This window comes from Octopus bimaculoides, chromosome 1 (assembly GCF_046866305.1).
Source record: "Octopus bimaculoides isolate indiv1 chromosome 1, ASM4686630v1, whole genome shotgun sequence".
Classification (NCBI taxonomy): Eukaryota; Metazoa; Mollusca; class Cephalopoda; order Octopoda; family Octopodidae; genus Octopus; species Octopus bimaculoides.
The window spans coordinates 47320347-47345489 of NC_142928.1; the positions used below are offsets into that span (position 1 = coordinate 47320347).

The following is a 25143-nucleotide window of genomic DNA, read 5'->3' on the forward strand; positions in this document are numbered from 1 at the left end:
TATGTGTGTGTGTGTGTGTGTGTGTGTGTGTGTGTGTGTGTGTATATATATAGACATACATTTATATATATATATGGGCATGTATAATATTTACGTTTGCATTTTTGATATAATATACATGTATGCCTACTGGTACACAAGCTTTCGATTATATATATATTTAAGCCTTTATATTTATATGCTCGTATAAATATATTTACAAAACATGTTGTTGCTGATTTGAACTGATCAGCTGTAATCTAAGCCACAATATATCGAAGACCTCTCATGCACTGCACTCACGCACATATACATACATATTATATATAAACAAACAACATTATCACTCTCTTCTTATTCCTAGACACACACACACACGTGTGTGCATGTACACAATATATATCCATATGTATTTATATAGGCATGTCTGTAATTGTATGCACACAATCATATATAACTGCTAAATCTGTATCTATCCATCCAACTATGAATATACACATATATATGTGTATACACACACACACACATACACATACAAACATATGCACACACATAAACCCGTTCAGTAACTCTAGGGCATAGTACGTTTACGTTTACCATGCGGAGAACACCCCAATGTCTACAAGATGCGGTAAAAGCTGTGCGTATATGCGAGATTTAGACTATGACTTAGTGTTTCATGATAAGTTTCATATCAGTTTTAAGTGCCTACCGACACATGTATCGCTTCTATGCCTATTTCGCTTTCGTAGCTAGATATATGTGTGTGTATGCGTATGTGGGGGGGATATATATTTATACACACACTCACGCATATATATATGCACATACGTATGCGTCTAATATATATATATATATATATATATATATATATATATATATATATATATATATATATATATATATATATATATATATATATATATATATATATATATATATATATATATATATATATATATATATATATATATATATATATATATATATATATATGCATGTATGTATGAATGCATATTGTGTACATATTGAGTAATCTTTCGATTTAATGGTAAATATATTTTTTGATAACTCGACAAACAAAATATATATTAGCGTATGTAAACACACACACACACACAGACACACATACACAGACACACATAGATATATATATGCATAATGCATTATATAATCCAGTCGCCACGTGTTGATGATTTTATTAACGTATCAAGATATTTCCATTAATTCTTACGACGACTTACATATTTCTGATTATTTTTCAAAAATGCATTTCATTTACAAAAAGCATATTAAGAAATACTATTAAATGGTGTTTGACCCTCGTTATGAAGTACAGGTACGAAATTTTGTGGGTTGAAATATTCATTGCAACTATACTTATTATTTGAATCATATTATGGCTCATATTTCTAAATATATTTTTAGAAATGAACAATGGATCAAAAAGGGAAGCGAAATGAATGTTTTCATGACAGAATGCTTAAATCTAGTGTTTGATATAAATTTAATGTAACACTAAAACGGAAACAATGATAGATACGAAAGCATTGTACATTTACTTATATTAAAATGCCCATGGAAGCGAAATTGTATAAAGATGCGAGAATTTTCCCAAATTCAAAGTGAACTGTTTTTTCCCATCTCCATTCAAAATATGGAACTTTGTATCTTTGTTAAAAAGCTGTCAATTCTTTGCAGATATATTCCATATAATTGAGAATTGAAGAGGGCAGGCAAACATACATCATACATTCATTCATGCATACATCCATACATCCATACATATATACATACATAAACATGCATATATATATATATATATATATATATATATATATATATATATATATACATATATATATATATATATATATATATATATATATATATATATATATATATATATATATATACACATATATATATATGTATATTTGCGTATATATTTATGTATGTGTATACTCGCAGACACACACACACACACACAAATACACATTTGCATATACATATGCGTGCCTAGGCTTCAATTTTAACCCAACAATGGCAACTGTTAACATGGCACCGACAAAAGTAATTTGTGAACAAAAGGGGATAGAGTAATTCCCTTTATAGCAGCAACAGCATTCATATTTCGAAGAGAATGGATAATCGTAATGCAGTATACGTGTCTAAATGCTGTTGAGTCTGTTCAAGGTGAAACTTTGGCAGAATTTCATCAAAAGAGACCAGCCACAACATTACTGATTTACGTTATACAATACGTTCTTCTTACAAGTATGTTACTGGTAGTAGGAATAAAATCAAATTGTCAACATTAATAACAAAATTTGTAATATCAACAACGTCAAAGCCGTTAAATCGAAAGGCATTTATAACTGGTATGGTTATACACAAAGCTTGAGAAATTATAAGAAACTTACTGATATTTTTTATTGAGATGAGACATATTCTTTAAATTAACAATAGATTTTGGGATTGGAACGTTACTATTAGATGTTTCTAATCATCATCTCCACATGACAATAATTCTCTATTCACATCTATCTACTCAAGATTGGCATTCAGAATATATGTCAATCCACTATTTATTATCTTACACATCGCTGTCACACTGATAGCGTACAATATTGAATTCAAAGAAGCTTGCAAAAGTGAAAAAAGATGTTTGATATGAACAACGATGACACTAATATATATATATATATATATATATATATATATATATATATATATATATATATATATATATATATATATATATATATATATATATATATATATATATATATACAGCGATAAGACGAATCCTCGCCGCACACGATGTGTTATCAATACCATAGTAAAAAAAAAAAAAAATCATCAATGTTGGAATGGAATTGTGTGCGCGTGAAAATGAAGCGAGAATACTCACAGAAAGCATTATAGCACTTTCAACATCAAATATATCTAATATATTATTAAAGTATTATTATTGAATTGAATGACGTTCAACAATTAGTTTCGTTTTTTTAAAATCAATATCTTTTTTTTTTTTTTAAATAGGGAAGCAATCCAAGAGAAACATACTATCGGAGACGTTTATTTATTTATTTCGTTTCCTTAATAATGTTTCATTTAATTTAAAGATATAAAATTAAAATCATTTCTTTAGAGAAGATGTAATTTGAAATAAATGAAAGCTTTTGTATTCTATTAAACTATTGATCTACATTAATAATATGATTATTAACAGTTAAATTTGACATTTAAACATTTTCCTACTATTATTACTGCTACTACTGCTACAGCAACTACTCCTACTACTACTACTACTACTACTACTACTACTACTACTACTACTACTACTACTACTACTACTACCACGACCGTTAATAATGATGATGATGATGATGATGATGATGGTTATGATGTTGATGATGATGATGATGATTATAATCATCATCATTATTATTATTGTCGTTATTATTATTATTATTATATTTTATTATTGTTGTTGTTGTTGCTGTTATTGTCACAACAATAGCAACAAGAACGAACACGATGCCAAAGCTGTCATGTTGAAAGTTAATAATAGACTTTTGTGGAATTTATTCGTAGTGACATACCATAATTTTGAGGTAAGAGTAATGGTTATGGCTGTGTAGGATAGAACAGAACAAATGCTGTTATACCGTTCACTCTTCTAGATATTCCATCTATCACAAGGTGAAAGATGAAATATCTAGGAAAGTGAAAATTAAACAATATATATATATATACATATATATATATATATATATATATATATATATATATATATATATATATATATATATATATATTATGATCTAACTACAGAAACGAAGAGGTTGTGGAGCAAATGTGAAAATTATTCCTCTGATAATTGTTGCACGCCACACAACGTCCAAACTGGAGTACATTACAGATGATATTACCGACGGCATTCCACCAGAATTCAAGGAAAGATTCTTGAGACGGATACTCGTTACACAATCTGAGGATAACATCTTTATTAAATAAGGATGCGATGACGTTTCTGTTATAATAATTATATAATAAACAGCAGGAACAATACCATCAATAACACTAACAATAATAATAGTAATAGTAATAATAATAATAATAATAATAATAATAATAATAATAATAATAATAATAATAATAATGATGATGATTTATTTGTCATCATGTCACTGTATGAAGGGTAAAACACAAAGACGGACATAAAGTGTGGCATTTACATAGAATGGACTAATTTTGATAAAAGGGGATACAAGTAAACATAGTATACAAATACGCTGATGATATTGCAGCCCTAATACAAAGGGATATATATTTAGGGCTAATCGAGGAACCTCACGATTCCAAAATCACCCTGAATACAACAGAAAGTGTTCTATCCAAGAGTCATCAATCGGCCTATAGGCGGTCTCTGCCATTTTCCACTCTCAACTTTCGAAAATCTCACTCTTGCACAACCCATCCCTCGCTACGCTCACATTCCAGTTTAACGCGAAGAAATAGGCTAAAGAGGAATTTTTTTACCCTCAAATATTTCAACGCCATTCAGCATGACAACCCCTTGGCAACACACGGCATACATTGGAATACTGCTCTGTTGAAAGAGATCGGTGGAGCAACCATAACCATGGACTCAGTTTATGACGATATCTCTCCTACACGTGAATGCACATGACTGACATATCTCAAAAAATCAGTTATGCTTCGATGCTGAACTAATCTGTGAACTGTTTCGTCGCTTCGTGCGCATCTCGGACAGATTTATCTGACAGTACTTTTGTGACTGCATAATCTATTCTGAGCTGGTAGTGCACTTCGATGCAACTGTCTGGCGAAGAAAATCTGGAAGTTAGTCAGTGGAATCACTAAATTGAAAACTCTTTAACATGGACAGGCAAATTCGCTCTTTCAACAGACAGTGTTTTTCTGAGAATATCGTTGCTCTTCCCTTACCTCTGTAAATTGCAAGGGTGGAAGATACACTGACCCCTTTGACTGAATGTCAGAGGGCAATTAGTGCCATCAAAAGACAGAGTATTAATCACACAGTCTCTTCTCTATGATGCATTGTATTGCATGTGGTGGAGGCTGTCGTGGATAGAACTATTTTCTTATCGCACACGTTCCACCATTAACAAGCGCTAGTCTCTTTGCTAACACCGTGGCCAAACATTAAGCTATGTATTTAGCAGTGTTATGGTTCAGAAATTGATAATTACTTTCCCCTTGTCGATGTCCATTCGCAGTAACTTTACCAATCCCTGGCTCACGAAAGTAAGAATTCTTCCGTTGCGCGGCCAATTGCAGTCCCCGTCTAATAGGTAGGAACTAAACCCCGCTCACGTCACCGATTTACTGCCAGCATAAAAAGTCGGAAAGGTGCTGCTGGCAATAACATCTCAATCTGTCACAGAAATGTTTATTGTTACCGTGTCTCGTTTCCGCCACATAAACCCATCGAACAGATTTCTTTCTTACTTGTTTAGTCTCAGAAGCTTTAGCTCTCAAAATGCAAGCTTTGCATGTCGCTTCGCAGAAAACATCAAATTCTATAATCATGCTAACACGTCGGTGGTGATGCCTTTCCTAATTGCTTCTCATAGATTGCTAGTTAATTCCCTTCCCCCACCATCCTATTTCACTCTGTTAACATCTCTTTGCCTAATGCTACCGATTCTGATTTACTTGCCCTCTTCAGTGAGCCCGCTAGTGGTTGTTGTAGTATGCTTCCGTCTGTTGCTACTTAACTAATTCTTAAATCCAGTGCTTGTAGCTTTTGCGTCCAACTTTCAGTAACTGGTACTTTGTCTGTTGGTTTTATTTAAGACGACTGAACAGATCACAAACTTGTGGTCTATGAAACCGTCTAGTTTAAGGTCGGAACATACTATGCTATCCCTGTACTCTAGCCCAATAAAAACTCAATTTAATTTGAACTGGAGGACTAAAAGTGGTTGTTCCATATACACTTTGGCACTTTGGCACTTTGGCACATGCTGGATATCTAGTTCGCACTTATGAAATACCTTTAAACGCTTGTGCAGCTTTTAGGGTTTTTGCGCTCCTTCTTCTATGTGTTACACCCACACAATATCTTCCTTTGTCTGAACTAAATTTCTGTCTACTGTCATAAGAAAAAGTGAAACGTTCTCTGAAATATTTCTAAGAGTCTGAAGAAATGAGACTGACCTGCTTCTCGTTGATGCCTAGATAGCCACAATCCGAAAGTACCACCTTCGCTACCATTCACATCCAGGACAACTAGGCTACTATCTGGGTTCGGGAAGATGGCATGTATTTTGAGGTTCCAGGCTTCCAGACTGGACTGCCATTCCACCACTCAAATCCGACTAACAGCAAGATGGCAAAACTTCAAAAATAGATGTTACGGTGTGCGCTCCAGATATCCGTATCTCGTTAACAAGCGGTGTATCTATACCTAACTATCTGAGGTCGTTTAATAACGGACCTTGCTTTGAAACCGAAGCCGGGCACCGAACATATACTCAACCTACTGTAAGTATAGGCATTTATGTCAGAGAAAAGTTATGAAAGAGGCAGTTTACTGATCCTCTTTTATTGCCTCTATGTATTTTTCTTTAAGAAAACAAATCATTTTTGGAGTGGGAGAAGTCGTCATCCGCCACCGCAGGCTTCAAAATATATTTCTAACTAATTACCTCTTGAATTAATACGATGTAGCTCTGACCAACAATGACGTTCAGAAAGCATATTTGTTCATGATTGTGTGACTGTGTGGTCATGTTGTTGTTTGAATGTTTACTGTTTGATTTTATCGTAATAATGGTGTTTATGTGGGTGAGTTGTGTGGCAAGTTTTCTAACTCTCTGGGCATTCTATTTCTACGGGTTTTCTATCACATCGCCTTCAATTTAAGACAACCTCTATTTGTTTGAGACTGATGTCTCCTTTTCTCCCTGACAAAAACGTTTGGAAACGATTTCATTAGTCTTTCATCTCTTGATGGTGTTTTCATTCGTGAGTCACATGAAAGAGGTACGTGTGAATTTGTTTCTCAATTTTGAATTACTTGTGTATGAGGGAGGTTTTCATTATCTTTAATGGAGTTGGTATTATCAGTGGACAGTGTCAGGCTTTCTCCAGTGCTGTACAGAAATATTCCAGATTGTTTGAATTTTGACGCACAAAGCATTTGGGCTTACTGCCCTCAATTACTATCGGCATTTGATTGCAATCCCCGAAAGAGAAAAGGTTGAGAATACAGGTGACTCTCTTGGAGTTAAAGATTAACTAGAATTCCATCACAATCCTATTTATGTTGCGTTAAGGGGTGAATCTTCCCTCCATCTCTCCTCTGGCCCTCTAAATCACCATGACACATGTCAGATCTTTGTCTGCCGGCAGATTTTAACTCAAATTTGAGTTAATCTCATACCTATAATTAAACGAATAATGATAAAAAATCTGGGAGTTTCTGGTTATTATTGTCATTGTTCGAGTGTCATGGTTGCTGTTACACAGGGCTGCTAACGTTCCATAATGTTATTCCTTTATATATATATATATATATATATATATATATATATATATATATATATATATATATATATATATATATATATATATATATATATATATATATATATATATATATATATATATATATATATATATATGCGTGTGTGTGTGTGTGTGTGTGTGTGTGTGTATCAATCAGGGAACATACCCTCTCTAGACATTTTCCCATTCCTACCAAGGAATTGCATTTAAGTCTTCTGTCTTTTTGACAGATACTTTTATACCCTAATGCTTACTTAGGTGAGCCTGCCTTTTCTTCCTCGTTAAGAGAGATTATTCTAGCTTCAACAATACTTTCTTTTTATTGCAATACTTTATTTTTTCAAATCTAGTGATCGGACAGACCGCTATCTACCTGCCTTCGACGAAAATATTGTTTTGTTGAATGAATTAGTTGTTGTTGTTGTCAAAGGAGACTGTTTTCATTGTTCTCACTGCTGCTTTTGTTCGCGATAGTCATCTCATTCTTGATCCTATTGTTTTTGGTTTCTTTCTCATTCGACCTGCTGTTATCGTTGTTGCATTCTTAATTTTGTTGACGTTCCCGCTGTTGTTGATGTTGCTGTTGTTTGCTTTTGTTGTTCCTATTGTCGTTACTGTACTTGTGCTTGCTTCTGTTCTTAGTGCTACCTTTCGTTGTTTGCTTTGTGATCAGACTACACTAAGCGTGTGACACACACTTTCATGACCTCGTGGTTGCCCTTATTCAAACAACTTTCACAGCTGTATTTTTCTCCACGCCTAAAACAATCAAATAACATTAGAAGCAAAACATTTTATGGGCAATTCCCCCAAAAAATAAAGGACTTTAAACAAAGGTGAACTCATCAGTAATTAGTGGAACCCTTCCTTTCCACGATTATGCAAAAATGAAACATAAAATGCCGTCCTCATGGATAAACACCACAGTTTGAATACCAAAAAAATTCTGGGATCGACATTCAGCTTAGCTTACCAAGCGACAATGATGATGATGATAAAGACGGTGACGACAAAGATTATGATTATAATTAGTAGTTATAGTATTAATAATAGTAATAATGAACATATTTGTTTAATAATTATAATCATAATATATAAATAATAATGGTTTTAGATTTAGACAAAAAGCCAGTAATTTCTTAGGTGGGTTTATTAGTTGATGACACATACTTTACAGGTATTTTATGTTATCAATCCCAGAGGGGTTAAAAGCAAAGTTGACAGCAGCGGATCTGAATTCGGAGCGGAAAAGGGGTAGAAGTAACGTCACAAGTAACTTTTACCGAAGCTCTAACAATTTAATCTGGCCGCTGCTTTAATGATGATAACAACAACAACAACAACAAAACCAATGCTAATAATAATAGCAACAACAACAACAACAACAACAGCAACAACAACAATAATAAAAATAATAATAATAATAATAATAATAATAATAATAATAATAATAATAATAATAATAATAATAATAATAATAATAATAGTAATAATAATAATAATAATAATAATAATAATAATAATAATAATAATAATAATAATAATAATAATTTATTCTTTAATTGGCCTGAAGAGCTAATATATGCAAACATGAAAGGACATACAATAACATTAAAAGACAAAAAAACTGGACGATACAATGGGTTTTGAAATTAGAGTAAATAACAATAAAAAATTAAAGAGGTAAAACCCCAAATAGGGGGAGACGCTTTACATGTTACTCGTAGAAAAACCCACAAAAGCCATGGGTGCCTGACCAACAGAGCAAGAGCCCTTCTTAAATTTTTCATAGGTGTATCCTCTCACACTGACCATTCCTTCAACATTCACCTGCCTTGCTAAAAGACAACACATCCTTCTGCACCCTCGCTTTCTTCTTTAAGCGAAACTTGAAGTAGTTGATGAGGGCTTGGCCAAAGAGAAAGTGTCTGACTTTAGCCCTTTCAAACAAGTCTCTTTCATTACAGCTTCTAGACAAATAAAACTTGCCTGCCCCTCCCGGCCAAAGGAGGTCGGTGGGGCAATCTTCACTATGGATTTAGCTGGTAGCCGGATCCGTCCTATACGCGACAGCAAGTGTTTGATATAAGCCTATAGGTTCGCAATGCTTGGGCACTAGATGAGGGCGTACAGAACGGTTCCATCTCTCTGCGCACACCTCGGGCAGGCTCGACTGACGGAACTTCCGTGCCTCTAAAGTTTATCCAGAACTCGCTGCGCCTCTAGGTAGTAGTACCAGCAAGGGATTTCTGGATTTTATCCATAGACCCAGGTCGGAAAGCTCTCCGAAACAGGCCAGTAAGTTGATCCTCGTTGACCCTCAGAGTTTCCCCGATAACGTCGTCGCACTTTCCTTGCACTAACCCTCCATAGGACGTTAGAGTGGAGCTACCACCGACCGCAATGCTCGCTTGGCAGAGGGCTATGAGCGCTTGACGGCACACGAGGTGCCAAGCGCCCCTCCTTGGTTTACGCCTACTCCAGGATTGCAGCTCAGCCAAGGAGGCGAGCTGCGCAAGAGCGTGTCTGACAAACGGCGGCCACACCTGCTCACCGTCAAGGAAACGTTTGGAGATGACATAGCCTGAGCGCATGTTTGCACATCAGCAACCATGGCACGCCCAATTCCCCATTCATCTGATGTTTACAGCAGATGGAGCACCTGACCAGTGGAACGTGCCCCTTCCTCAGAAACCGGAGGAGTAAGCGCACGAGCTTAGTCAACCAGCAAATAGGTCATGGGACGACGATCAATAATAATAGCAGCAACAACGATTCTTTTCTTTTAAATATAGGCATAAGGTCTCAAATTTTGGTGGGTATTGGATTCCATCAGTAGTTTTTCTCAGTACTTAATAGATACTTTCTTATATCGACAACCAGGGTGGTGGGTAGGTGAATGTCAAAATTGACCTCTAGGTCAATTTTGAATAAGAGTATAATAATTTTAAATAGGAATAAGAGCAAATTTTCCAAAGCATTTTTGGTGATGCTCTAACGATTGTGTTTCCACCGCTCTAAAAATATCATCAAAAACAACAGGGATAACAATAATAATAATAATCAACAACAATCATCATCATCATCATCATCATCATCATCATTGTCATCATCATCATTATTATTATTATCATCATCATCATCATCATCATTATTATTATTATTATTATTATTATTATTATTATTATTATTATTGTTATTATCATCATTGCAACGATAATACACATTGCTTATGATATACCATTACCAAATTAATAAAATGTATTTTACAGATGGATAACTGTAAAAATGTACAGAAAAGTTGATATTGAATGAAATTCATTATTAAGAATAAGAAAGTTACCATTATTTCAGTGGTATTTGTCAGCACTGATGTGTTGGGCAAATATTTCAAGCCATTTCTTTGAAAATAATCAACAAAGACAGGTGTTGGTTCGTTTTGTAAAATAGCAATACCATGACTTTTTAAACGTTGTTAAAATTTACGCATACAGCATATGTTAGTTTCAATACATTTTGATGTTAACATACGTCATGACTAGAAAGAGTTAGAGGTTATTAGAGATGTTTTCAGAGCATCACAGAAATTTGAAGGGAAGAATTTCAGTATAACTATATACAAGCATTTTTGCTCGACGTTCCACGCATTTTGGAACCTCTCCAATTTCGGTGCTTTTCTGTTTAATTGCCTGTTTCCTACGTCCGAGGCTAATCCATAATCTCTATATCTATAAAACAGGGGATGTTTGTGTGTGTGAGTACGTGAATGTAGTTTATGCACGTCCACAAATTAGCACGCATGTCGCTCCAATTTTAGGACAAGATTCGGAATGACACTATGTGCATTTTAGTGAACTTTCTCTCTCAGAGGTACCCGCGTATACCTGTAAAAATCGATAAATTTTTGCCAATGTTGCAGTTTGTTGACATGGCGAAGTCAAATCTGTGCGTACGCGCGTGAAGGCGAGAGAGAGAGAGAGAGAGAGAAATTGTATATTTGTGAGACGGAGGATGAAGGAGTCATACATTTCTCTGCCAGCGTCTGTGTGGTAGGCAGCAAGCAAACAGAAAAAAAATACCTCCACCTCTCTCTCTCTCTCTCTATCTCTCCCTCCCTTACATAAACATGCCAGTTACTCTCTTTCTTTCTTACAAACACACACAGCAACATTACACACAAAACACATGTTGCCGAAAAGAAATAGACGCTATCTTTTTATAGTGAGTATGCCAGACAGAAAGTGTGGTGTGTATGTGAAGTTGTTTTGTTAGTGTGAGAGAGCAGCATGTGTGTGTGTGTAATGTTGCTGTGTGTGTGATACAGGGAGAGAGAGAAAGAAAGTAAGAAAGAAGGAAAGAAAGAAAGAGAGATAAATGTGTGTAAGAGATAAAGAGGGAGAGCGCGATCTCTCTATCTCTGCCGAATTGATGTAAACAAACCCATGTGGTCTGATTTTCACGTTTAAATCGCCATTTCCAAAATATATTTATTTCAAATCATTTATCCGTATATATACGTAAGGCAAGATGTGTGTGTTTTGTTGATATACGGGCAACACACACACATACGAACATGTATACGTACACAAATATGTATGCAATTGGTGTACATACGTGCGTGTGTGTATGTGTGTGTTGCTCATATAAATATATATATATATATATATATATATATATATATATATATATATATATATATATATATATATATATATATATATATATATACATTTATATAGATAGGATGATGAATTGAATATTAATTCTATTTAAAACCAAGTGGCCTAGCATTTAACAAATCTGAAAATTCACAAAAAATTGTATTACACGTGTATAAGGGATGACCACTAGGTGGACATCCAATATGCTAGAAAGAGGTCATCAACGACCCAACCACAAAGAAAAATAATGTTCTCCAGAAAAAATTCGCAAAACGCCTGAACAGGACAAAATGAGAAATATACAGAATAGAGAATTAACTATGGCCTGCTGCAGTTTCGAACATTAACGTTTTACTTTCGTAACATCCGTGTTCTCATATCTGAACAGAACCGCTTTTGACACAGAGAATCGGGAGCCCTTTTGGTCATTCTATTTTCCTTGCTGGAAGGGTTCCTAACCCATGAGCAAAGAGGTGTTAGATGATGGCGGTGGTGTTTTCAAAGGGATGGCATGTGTAACCTGATCACCTCTGCCGATCAAACTCTCAACCCATGCACTCCAGTTGCAACACTGATACTGCCCAAATTTGACGTCATGTTACTTAGTTTGGTTTGAAATAAAGAACTTGATTAGCTTAATAATCCCAACTTAATCCCGGGCAAAGCCGGGCTATACTGCTAGTCCATAATAATCTTCCAAATAGGAACAAATCAATGACATGGATTAAGTCATTTGATTTATTTTGGTAGATAACTCTATCCATACTAACACATACACGAACGCACACATCATATTCCTCTTCATGCATATAATTATACATACACACACAACCTCACACACACAAATCCCTACCTAGAATGCAGCTAGTTTATTACTGCTATAATCGAACACTCTCATCTCTCTCTATCATACATAAATACATACATACACGTGGATTAGTGGTTAGGATATTCGCCTCACAATCGTCAGATTTTCAGCTCATGAGTTCGAAAAGCAAGAATGCACATTCTTTATTTCACGAAGTTTCAGTCCACTCACGTAGCAAAAATGAGTAGGACCCGTAATGCAAATCAGCAGCCCTGTTACTTCTCTGTCATGCTGAACTGCGCTAAGGATACACGTATCTCTGACGTGGTCAACCGCTTGCACGTTAAATTCACGAGCAGGCTGTTCTGTTGAGAGCACCAACTGGAACCCTCTGATATATATATATATATATATATATATATATATATATATATATATATATATATATATATATATATATATATATATATGAATGTGTGTGTGTGTGTCTGTGGATGTGTGTTTGTGTGCGTGTTCGTGTGTCCATTGTACATATGTATATGTGGTGATATATCTGTTTGGATATATACATATATATATATATATATATGAGCTAAACAGATATATCGATAAGTAGGCAGAAAGAGATATATAATGAAGAAACCAAAAGCAGAAATTTACGTCAATATGGAATAAAACACAGAGACACAAACTCACGCAAGCCTACACACAAACACAGACACACACACACACACACACACACACACACACACACACACACACACACCTAGGTGTGCGCGTTCACACACGCATGAATTGTACGCAAAGAAAGGGCGCAGGTCATATACATAATAGGCATGTATCGCAAAGAGATCTTCTTCCCTCATAAGCCTTCCATTTATGATGATAAACCATTCATTCATGTGCATATCGGAACTCAGCATTAGTATATGCATATAATTAACTAGATATTAGATCTTTGTAGCAAGATGGAACGAAGTGATCTTCTCGAGGTCCTGATGTACTTAGAATATGCAGTGCTGAGTTCCAGATAGCTGCAGTGGTGAAACGTACGACAGACGTAGTAATTTATACTTTATATCTAAATTTTCTCTAAGTAGTTTTAAAACGTATCAAAATATTATTTGTATTCAACTATAAATTCCTTTTTAATATTTTGAAATTAGCATACAAAATTATTTATTTGCGGTTTAGATACCCTAAATAAAAAAGACAACTGAGAAACGGCCACATTCAAGAGATGCATTTCATTATACCCGATCGTCGTGGTCAGTAATTTTACTTACGTTTATAAAGACAAATAAACCTTACACCCGACAGTTACTTTGTTTTCTAACATTTTCCCGCTTCTTTCTTTCACTTTCTCTATCTCTCTCTCTCCACAAAGACTCACGGACAACGCAGACGCACACACACATATGTATTGACATATTTAAATATATATATATATATATATATATATACGACTATATGTAACAGACTAAAATATACACAAGTATAAATGCCAAACAAGTTGGAAAGATATTACTCCAATACCGAAGTGTAAACTTGATAATAATATATATATATACGTGTATATGTATGTAAGTATGTATGTATGTATGTATATGCATAAATATATATATATATATAATATATGTGTGTGTGTGTATGTGTGTGTGTACATGTATGGTGTTTGTCTACTCTTTACACAGAGTTTGACCACATCCTGTACCTACACCTTAGCCCCTTCATGTTCATGGCGTGTGATGTGGCTTTTTAAACCAGACAATATTCTGAAAAAACACCCACACATATTGCACCTTTGATTTGAACTACCAATACGTGCATGTATGTATATATATATATATATATATATATATATATATATATATATATATATATATATATATATATATCACGTGCAACTTATTGCATTATTGTATGCATTTATGTAACTCTTCAAGCGTGAATCTTGAGGTTTCAGCTTTCAGTAATATACAAAATGCCTTAGATGAGTGTATTTGAATTCAGCTTCAAAAGCTTATTTTATATTTCAACACTCTTCCAAATGCTGATTCGTTAAAAACTTTATTAAATCGAAAGTTTTTGAAGTATTGATAAAAAATTTATGAATCTGAAGACTCAGCATGCGGGAAATATATATTTGTGGGTGTGTTTGCGTGTGTGAGCGCGTGTGTGTGTTTGTGTTTGCGATTGTATAAACACTTCACATACACCGGTATAATTGTATAATTACATACATACATATATATATATATATATATATATATATATATATATATATATATATATATATATATATATATATATATATATATATATATATATATATATATATATATATATATGTATATATACATACATATATATGTATATATATATTATTATTATTATTATTAATATATATATATATATATATATATATTTATACAAGGGCATTACTATATAATAACGCCTCACGCAACGAGGGACTCTAACCCTAAGCCTGACCTTAGAGTCCCTCATGGCGTGAGGCGTTATTATATAGTAATGCCCTTATATAAATATAAATATATAAATGATGGATTTTTTCCCTTATGAGGTTTCTTCACGCTAGCTACTTGATAAATTCTTGTAAAAGAATTCGTCCTATTATTGAATTTTAATATATATATATATATATATATATATATATATATATATATATATATATATATATATATATATATATATATATATATATATATATATATATATATATATATATATATATATATATATATATATATATATATATATATATATATATGTATATATATATATATATATATATATATATATATATATATATATATATATATATATATATATGTATATATACGTATGTACATATTGTTATTTACATATGCACACACATACACACACGCACATACACACAAGCATACTCATTTTGTGTATGTGAATGTGTTACGTGTATATTGAAGTCAATATTTTTATTTTATCGCAAATATACATGATTAATTGTATGCGTTATGTATGAATGTATTTACATATGGTTTTATACGAGTTTCATCCTACTATTTTTCATTTAATTAGTGTTCGCATATAATATCTCAAGGGAAATTTCTTCGCCGATGGAAATATTCGGCTTTAAGCATCTAACAAGAACAGTCTTACTATGGAAATCCTATTGAAGTACTAAAGGAAACAAATTGACATTTGAATCTATCCGAAACAAATTTCATTCTCAATTTACATCAAGCTCATTTACCTTGATGCATTGGAATTTACTTTGCATTGAAATACAAAATTATAAACGTTATGTTTAAATAACAAGAATGTTGAAAAAAATGCATATATATACATATGAATATGTTCACATATATGCATGTATGTGTATATATATGTATATATGTATATGAATATATGAATATGTATATCCATATATGTATATGTGTGTATATATATATATATATACATATATATACATTTATTTGATAGTGACAAGTGGAACTAAAATGTTTTGAAAAGACTTAAATAATTAGATAATGAATTACAATTCGGTGATGAAATTAAACTGCAGATTTTTTCTTCAGAATACATATCTGTATAATGATTGCCAATGACTACAAGATCTACTGTTTATAATAACGTTTTACTGATAATTCTGAAAAATTGATTTGAATATGCTCCAGACATTCTTTACCGAAAATTAAAAAAAAAATTGGCTTCTGTTGCTATCTTCGTAAAACATATCGTAAAGAAAATACTGCGAAATATTTTGTGCAGAACACATGACCCAAAATTCCAATTAATCGTATTGTTACTATTATTATCTTTATGAATAATTGCTGTTCTAGCATTTGTTTTCGGAGCTATGAAATTTTGGATTTGTGTCAGGAAATAGGCATGCAAAAATAAATATATGAAAATGCTACATATAATTTCACAGAAAATAAAACAACTGCAAAAACATAACTTTCAGAACAATTGCATCTCCAAAATTAGGCTGAGTGTCACAGAAAAATACACTCTAAAATATTTGAACATGTTGAACATTATTGATTGGATTCTGGTTAAAAGAGAACATGGACTCAGGGCGATACAAATTGAAACAAATTAGCTTTTTTATCTGCATTTCAGCTTTTGGAGGAATAAAATATATTCCTTGATTTAATCTTGCCGATGTTGTTGTTCCATGAAATTATAATATTGTCGTAAATAAAAGAAATCATATTTTTTCCGAGCATCAACAAACTGTCAACTTTCCTAAAGTATAATAAAATTATTATTAATATGAATATTAGAAATTGAGGAAAGAGGTATTTCGTTCATCCTATTTAATTATATAATAAAAAAAACTATATATATATATATATATATATATATATTTGTGTGTAAACGTGTTACGGACCGAGAATTCGTGTATGTTTTACAGTCGTTCTGGTTCTCTAAGCTTTATGCTCTTTCAAATGTGTTTAACAATTTGTAGGGATTTCACTGTATTTTTTCACACAGCTGCCTCAGGCTTTCGTTTAGGTATATAAAATTATACGAAATGGTATGTCTGTATGTGGTAGTTATAAGAAAAGAAAAACAAAGCAAAGAAAAAGTCAGTAGAACTTTGAATGATCTACTCACAATTTCAATCAATCTTCGAATATTAAAACAAAGAAAAATATTTCCCGTCGATTTGTTTGTTATTTTAATTTGAAAATGTCTTGATTAGCATTGATTATAATTCGGATCATTGGATAATTAATAATTGTCATGCATTATATAAATGCTCAAATTATCGCCTCTTAACATTATTCTCATGAACGATTTTTAATTCATTAAACATACATGAATATATGCATACACACATACACAACACACATATTATGTACGAATATGTGATTAGATATATGTATACATGTATTTAGCCATACATTCACACATGTATTGGCCTGTGTGTATGTATATATATATATATATATATATATATATATATATATATATATATATATATATATATATATATATATATATATATATATATATATGTATATATATATATATATATACATATGTAAGTTTGTGTGTATGTATGCGTATATATGTATATATATATATATATATATATATATATATATATATATATATCTATATATATATATATATATATATATATATATATATATATATATATATATGTATGTATATATATAAATATACCTATATATACATGCATATATAAATACGTATATATATGTATACATACACACACACACCCACCCACCCACACACACATATACATATATATATATATATATATATATATATATATATATATATATATATATATATATATATATATATATATATATATATATATATATATATATATATTCAATTATACATACATTCTCTTGAAGCAGCTATGATTCCTCAGAAAGAGGGTAGAAAATTTTAATGTGTTCATCCATTGATCTTCTCAGCCATATATGCGAATTGTTGTATGTTATTCTACCCAATCTCTAAGATGATAATAATATTAATAAAGAACAGCTAAAATGATTAAAAGATTATTGAAAAAAGTATGAATAAATACAATAAAAATACATGTCAAAAATACGAAAAAATTTGTTGGCAAAATATGTTGCTTAAAATAAAAAGAAAATATGCTACAAAATATAAAACTTTGTGTTATATGATTTATATTTGTAAACTTTGTACGTCTCAATTACTGTTCAACTTAAAATTGCTTTATTTTCTCATTTTTTGTTTTTCCTAATTTCACCCTACATTTCTTTTTTATATTCATCTTATGAAAGATATGTGATTTACGGTGTAAAAAATATAATGAAAAGCAGTATGGATTTCAAACATATTTATTGTCCTTATTATGCGTACATATATATATATATATATATATGTTTTTGAAAATTCAAATTCAAAGATGACAGAGGACATTACTTATTGTATTAGTTATTTATTTATTTTATATATCAGCTTGAAATAGTCGATTACTCTTGTTTATGTGTACATATTCGGTTTCTATTTAACAGAAGTATTAAGTATTAAGTGGTTTTCCGAATGAAATATTAAAAAATGATGTTAAGTGCCCATCTACACCGGAAACAAATTCCACTCACTACACAACATACTATTTTTGTTATTTATCTTATTAAACATAATTAACAACATTACAAAAACATTTAAAATTATCAATATATCAAGTGGTGTTTCAAAATGGAACGGAGAACAATCACATTTCATTGAACTACTTCGACGATGCTTCTTTTCAAAATCCAGATTGGGTGAAGTAGGATCATTCATGCTATGCGTATATAGATATAAAGTAATGTTTTTTACTAATTGTTGTAGCCATGTCTAATATATTTAAGATTAATTCGTTGTAAATGGTAGTTAAATTTTCAAGTTGAAGTAAACAACAGAGAAGTTCCTTTGACTGGTCTCAAAATTCGATATACTCTTAATATGGGTATAGATAATTTTATAACCAATTTATTACTTATGCAAACATTGAACAGTAGGTGTAAACACATAAGAGAATGTGCATACAAACATGCGGACATACGTACATGCATATATTCATACACATACACACGCACACACACACGCACGCGCGCATGCACAATCACACACACATTTTGAGAGAGAGTGAGATAGATTCATAAAAAGAGAGAGAGAGATTAATTATTTATAGTATCTGGGAACTCGTCAATTGCGAGAAATCTAATAAATCCAATAAGTCTGACATCTAGAAATTTCTCTAGAAATAGACTTCAATATTTTTATTTCTGTAATTCCGTTATCTGATGATTCAGACTTTGGACACTACAGAGTAAGACATCAACATAGAAATTTATTACATCAACATATGTCGTAAATACTTGCGTAGAAAACATTAAGAATTTACGAAATAGAGAAGGCGATATACTCTATTATTACTAAACTATATTTCAGGCACATTGTCGCAGACCGACTTAGGTATAATCCAAATTTCGTAATTGCAAAATCTGAATTTTCATCACAATCTACGAATTTTCTTTCAAAACTGTCGTCAAACTGAAATGGACATTGATTAAAAAGATAAAATATGTTATAAAAATGTTATTAAATTTCATGCAATATACGATTGAGAAATTAAACCATGCATATCGACCGGTTACTATTACGAATGTTCCAAATCATGTACGAATTCACAAAGATTTACTTCAAAATGTACGATATAAGCTTCTATAAATTAAGACAACTCATGCATTGAACGATATGTGATTGGACATGTATATAAAATATAAGCGATTATGTAAAGATGTATATTCAACAACATTCTGATTTCTATATCTCGTGTTAGGCTTATGTGATCGAGTGTATTGTACAAGATTGGCACAAACAGTTGAATTATTATGTGGCGTGTGTCTATGAGTTTTTGTTGGTAGCTCATTGATACGACCAATTCTTTCTGGCCTGTATTTACATCTGATTTCTTAAACCGTAACGTTTTGGTAGTATACAATGTGTATCACATTTGGAGGAAATACTAGTGTTGTGTTTGCTCGCTTCTTGTATATAGCTAGAGCAGCATTATAATAAGTTGTGGAACAGTCATTTTAACAAGTTATTTTATTTATCACCCGATGAGATACATCTGCACAACTGGATGCTCCTGAACCAGCTGTTGAGTGTCCCGCCCAAGAGGAATCGATGCTAGATGTGATGTGTCGAAACAATTCTCGTGATTAATAATACATTCTCATATATTCCATTTTCCGTCATTCCTTTGCCATATAGCTAACGATTCAGAATATATGCACTTTCAACTAGTTTTCAAAATTGCAGACGTTTGAAGGGAAATGTTCGGCAAGTTCTGTCGAACTAATCTTATTGTGCTTGATGTCGAATCTGTGCCCATTAAATCTTTTGCTTAATTGGTCTGTTGTACAACCAACATAAATCAAGTCTCACCTTCTGTATAAATCATAACATTTCTGTTATGAATTTTGATGGGATTCGCTTGACTCATGTTGTTGCACGATGAACAGGGCTTACCTCTGTTGCGTCTGTTTTTCAAGGTACAGCGTGCAGATAATCCAATATTAGTTTTCTTGGAGTCAGAAATAGCGGTCAAGAATTATATTATATTCTTATTCCGTCTAAATGATACAGTAGGCGGCTGAGGAAATGCATGTTTCTAACGAGCATATTTTTTCGCTACATGCTGGTAACTTTCATCCAACTCTTGAAATGCCAGCGAAATTTCGGTGTTAGTTAATCACTAAAGGAATTCTGTCATCTATTACATTGTGTTTGCGAACATTATGTGTGAAGTTTTGACCATCTTTACTAATCTTAGCTATCTCATTTGCTATTTCCTTTAATCCTGATTCACTGTGACCGTGTTTGACATAATGATGTAGAAAAGCATCTGCATGTTTCAGCAATCCTTTATGTCAGTACAAATCCTTTTTATCCTGAAAAATTGAGATTGCGGATTTGTCCGAATAATATGATGTATATGATCGAAGCGGCGGTGGATGTAAACGTGGAAAGACGCAGGTTTGCAAAATATCTCTGTCACTATTCTGCCTTATCTATCATCATTATTATTATTATTATTATTATTATTATTATTATTATTATTATTATTATTATTATCATTATTATTATTGTTGTTGTTGTTGTTGTTGTTGTTGTTGTTGTTCTTCTTCTTCTTCTTCTTCTTCTTCTTCTTCTTCTTCTTCTTCTTCTTCTTCTTCTTCTTCTTCTTCTTATTATTATTATTATTATTATTATTATTATTATTATTATTATTATTATTATTATTATTATTATTATTATTAACTTCTTACTTTAATCTGCATGTTCGTTACAATCACTGGCCGAGATATCCAGTGTCTTAGGGCGAGTGAAGAGGGAAGGAGATATTACAGTATGACTCAATGCTTGGTGAAGGGAAGTGGTAGGAAAAGTAGCGAAATATCTTCATGTCATACAACACCGACATTTAAATGGATAGTGGTATTCTTACTACGTGGGCAGTACTGGTCAGCACAATCTTTTGGATTTATCTGAGACATGTTTCTCCTGAGATCTAATCTAAATGTTACTGACATCCCTTTGTTTTATCATACCTAAGTTACCCACAATAACAAGAACAGTTTTCGCTTTAAGGTGCCACATTTTTGCATTTCATTTTCTAGATCCTTATATTTATTTAATATGACAAAGTCCTTCACAGGTATATTTTTATTAGTGGGAACAATTGCATCCCTTAGTCAACGAGTATTTTCTTCTCTGTCTTTAGTAATTATATCTGGTCGATTAGCCTGGATCGTTCTGTTGTGTTGACTGGAAAATCCCAGAGGATAGTGACGATTTTTTAATTTTTTTACCTTGAATGGCTGGTTCAGGATGATTGCATACCATTAAACAGGAGTGCAGACTTTGTAGTGTTTATATATTTTCCAATGTAAATACTGTCCTACCTATCGTGGAGATTTTTATATTCGTTTGGTATCTGGAAAATCCCAGAAGATAATGACGTGTTTACCACCAACGACTGGCCCAGGATGATGTTCATACCTGTAAGTAGGAGTGCTGATTTTGTAGTATTTACATTTCTCGATTTAAATACTGTCCTACCCTAACGTGGTGATTTTTGCATTCGCTTGTTGTCAGCATAGGACATCCCGATAGTAGATGGTCCATTCTTTCGTTAAATGTGCTTCAGAATATACATTTAGGGTAAGAACAGTTTTCAAAAACATTAGCCGAGTAGTTTTTGGTAAGCATTCTTTGACCTTGTGCTGTCAATATGAAACTTTCAGTCTTGAACATTTCAACAATTGATGGGTTGTTACTTGGTCTACATTAGCATTTCGATGTATATACTGTCCTTGCAAAGGCTTCTGGCTCCGCCACTCCTCTTTACTGTACCAACTTCTGTTGCTGTCTTAGGATAAAAGCTGTGGTTTGGATGCACTTTCCTGAACCACTACCAAGCGAGCGGCCTTCTCTTAAATATCTAGCCTCATTTTAGCTATCACAACTAGAGTTTCTTCGGGAACACTTATCTCTCATAAACTGAGTGAAGGTAATCTTTGTCACTATTGTCATCACCACTATTACTTTTCTACATCTGAAAGTTTCAAGCAACTTTCTATTGCATTACATGCTGCTAATGTTGTGCCGGTGAGGTGTGTGTGTGTGTGTGCTTCATTAATTTTTCTTTTTTTTTCCTGCAGAATATTGTTTTGCATCAGTATCTTTTGTTATTGGGTTTGGTTTGAGTCTTTTGTTGAATTAGGTTTTGTATGGTGTGTTGTTTGTGCAATGCAGGTTGTGCTCCTCTGCTGGATATCAGGTATCTCGGCCTGTTTTATCTTCCCAGTAGCTCGCTGTTACCCATCCATGCTGTTTGCTATTTGCCCCAGGATTCTATTTACTGTATGAGTTTACACCCGGATATTTTGAGATGTTGCATAGTAGTGTGTGTAAATCACAAATCAACCATTGCATAATGTTCATGGTTATCTGTCTATCGTTTTGTAGGGAAGAGGATTGTTACATGTCCGTCTTTGCAGCGTTTGCTTTACTTCTACTACTACTACTACTACTACTACTACTACTACTACTACTACTACTACTACTACAACTACTACTACTGCTGCTGCTGCTGCTGCTGCTGCTGCCGCCGCCGCCACCGCCACTACCACCACCACCACCACCACCACTACTACTACTACTACTACTACTACTACTACTACTACTAATACTACTACTACTACTACTACTACTACTACTACTACTACTACTACTACTACTACTACTGTTATTGTTTTGTTTCTCAGTGCGCTCGGCCTTTTTGCTGTGGTTGATTCTGTGAGTGCCGAAAGTAGCCTGTTCTCAGAGGACTCACAAGGTCTCTTTCCGCAAATTATAAGCTTTGATAATTGGATATTAATTATCATGAAAGACATTCAACACCCAAATACAATTTTTAGATCCTAGAAGTCCCCAGCAGTGCAACCGAGCAGATTTTGGTTTTGCTCTGCTGTCAAGTCAATTTCGATTTCTCTGACTTATTTACCGAATCTAGTTGTTAGTGCTCCAAGTGCTCCTGCAACTACTTGTTAGTGAGCCAAGAGTGCCTAAAATTACTTGTTAGTGCACGAGTGTACCCTGCAACTACTTTATTATTGTTCCCTTTTCGTTTGTCTTTACGTTCTGAGTTCAAATTTCACCAAGGTCGACTTTTCTCTTCACAGCCAAATGTTGATTTCACTTGTAGAAATTTTATTCAGTGATTTGTGCAAATAAATATTCAGTATGAATATACAGGGATGAGTTAAATAATCAGCTTTGAAGACAAATGTCAGCAAAGCCGCACTTTGAACACTCCTGTGGCACTGCTTGTACGGATTCCCATGATACTCTGTCAGAATTCAGCTCTATTGTCCATCGTATATGGCAGGTTACAGGGATTGCAGTTTCTTTCGTTATAAATTTGCTTGACGTAGGTCTTGGCATCTCAATCTCTGCAGCTCTTTCTTGTGTATGTGCAAACAAATGAACTTCACTAACAACTTGGTCTTTTAGTTAAAGTAATTCTCTGCGAAACTGACATTATGATGTTTCATACTTGATGAAGGTTGCCATAGAATTTTTCATTACTCAGACAATTTCTCGAACATTCAATGCCACTCTTAGCATGCGAGTGTAGGCTCCATCTAATCTACTTTCCAGTTTTGAGATAAATAGTTTAAAAACTTCTTTCGTCAGAATATTATCTGTTTTGATATTCTTTTTCTACTCTAGGTCTGAAGTTTTGGGGGAGGAAGCTAGTCGATTAAATGGATACCAGTATGCAACTGGTAATTAATTTATCGACACCGAAAGGATGAAATGCAAAGTCAACCTCGGGGGAACTTGAACTCAAAACGCAAAAGACAGACGAAATGTCACTAAGCATTTCGACCGGCATGCTAACATTTCTGCCAACTCATCACCTTTCTGTTTTAATATTCCGCACGTATTTCACTTTCGCCAAGATAATGCTAAGCTCACTATCAATATTGTAGAATAATTCAAATAGGAATGAATAATATTTTCTCGGCTATTTTCCATAAAAACGAAAAA

At 32.8% G+C, this 25143-nt stretch overlaps 1 protein-coding gene across 4 annotated transcripts in view; it reads left to right on the plus strand.

The window, feature by feature from the left end:
* LOC106884018 (uncharacterized) overlaps nt 1-17677 on the plus strand; it is a 1573201-nt gene extending 1555524 nt beyond the window's left edge. For 2 of the 4 annotated variants that reach the window (XR_016241541.1, XR_016241548.1), the window contains exons 8-9: nt 14209-14282; nt 16093-17677. The gene's annotated coding sequence lies outside the window, so the exon portion shown is untranslated. The remainder of the gene's footprint in view (nt 1-14208; nt 14283-16092) is intronic. The other 2 variants (XR_016241547.1, XM_089350869.1) reach the window with 1 other exon arrangement.
* The last annotated feature ends 7466 nt before the right edge of the window (nt 17678-25143 follow it).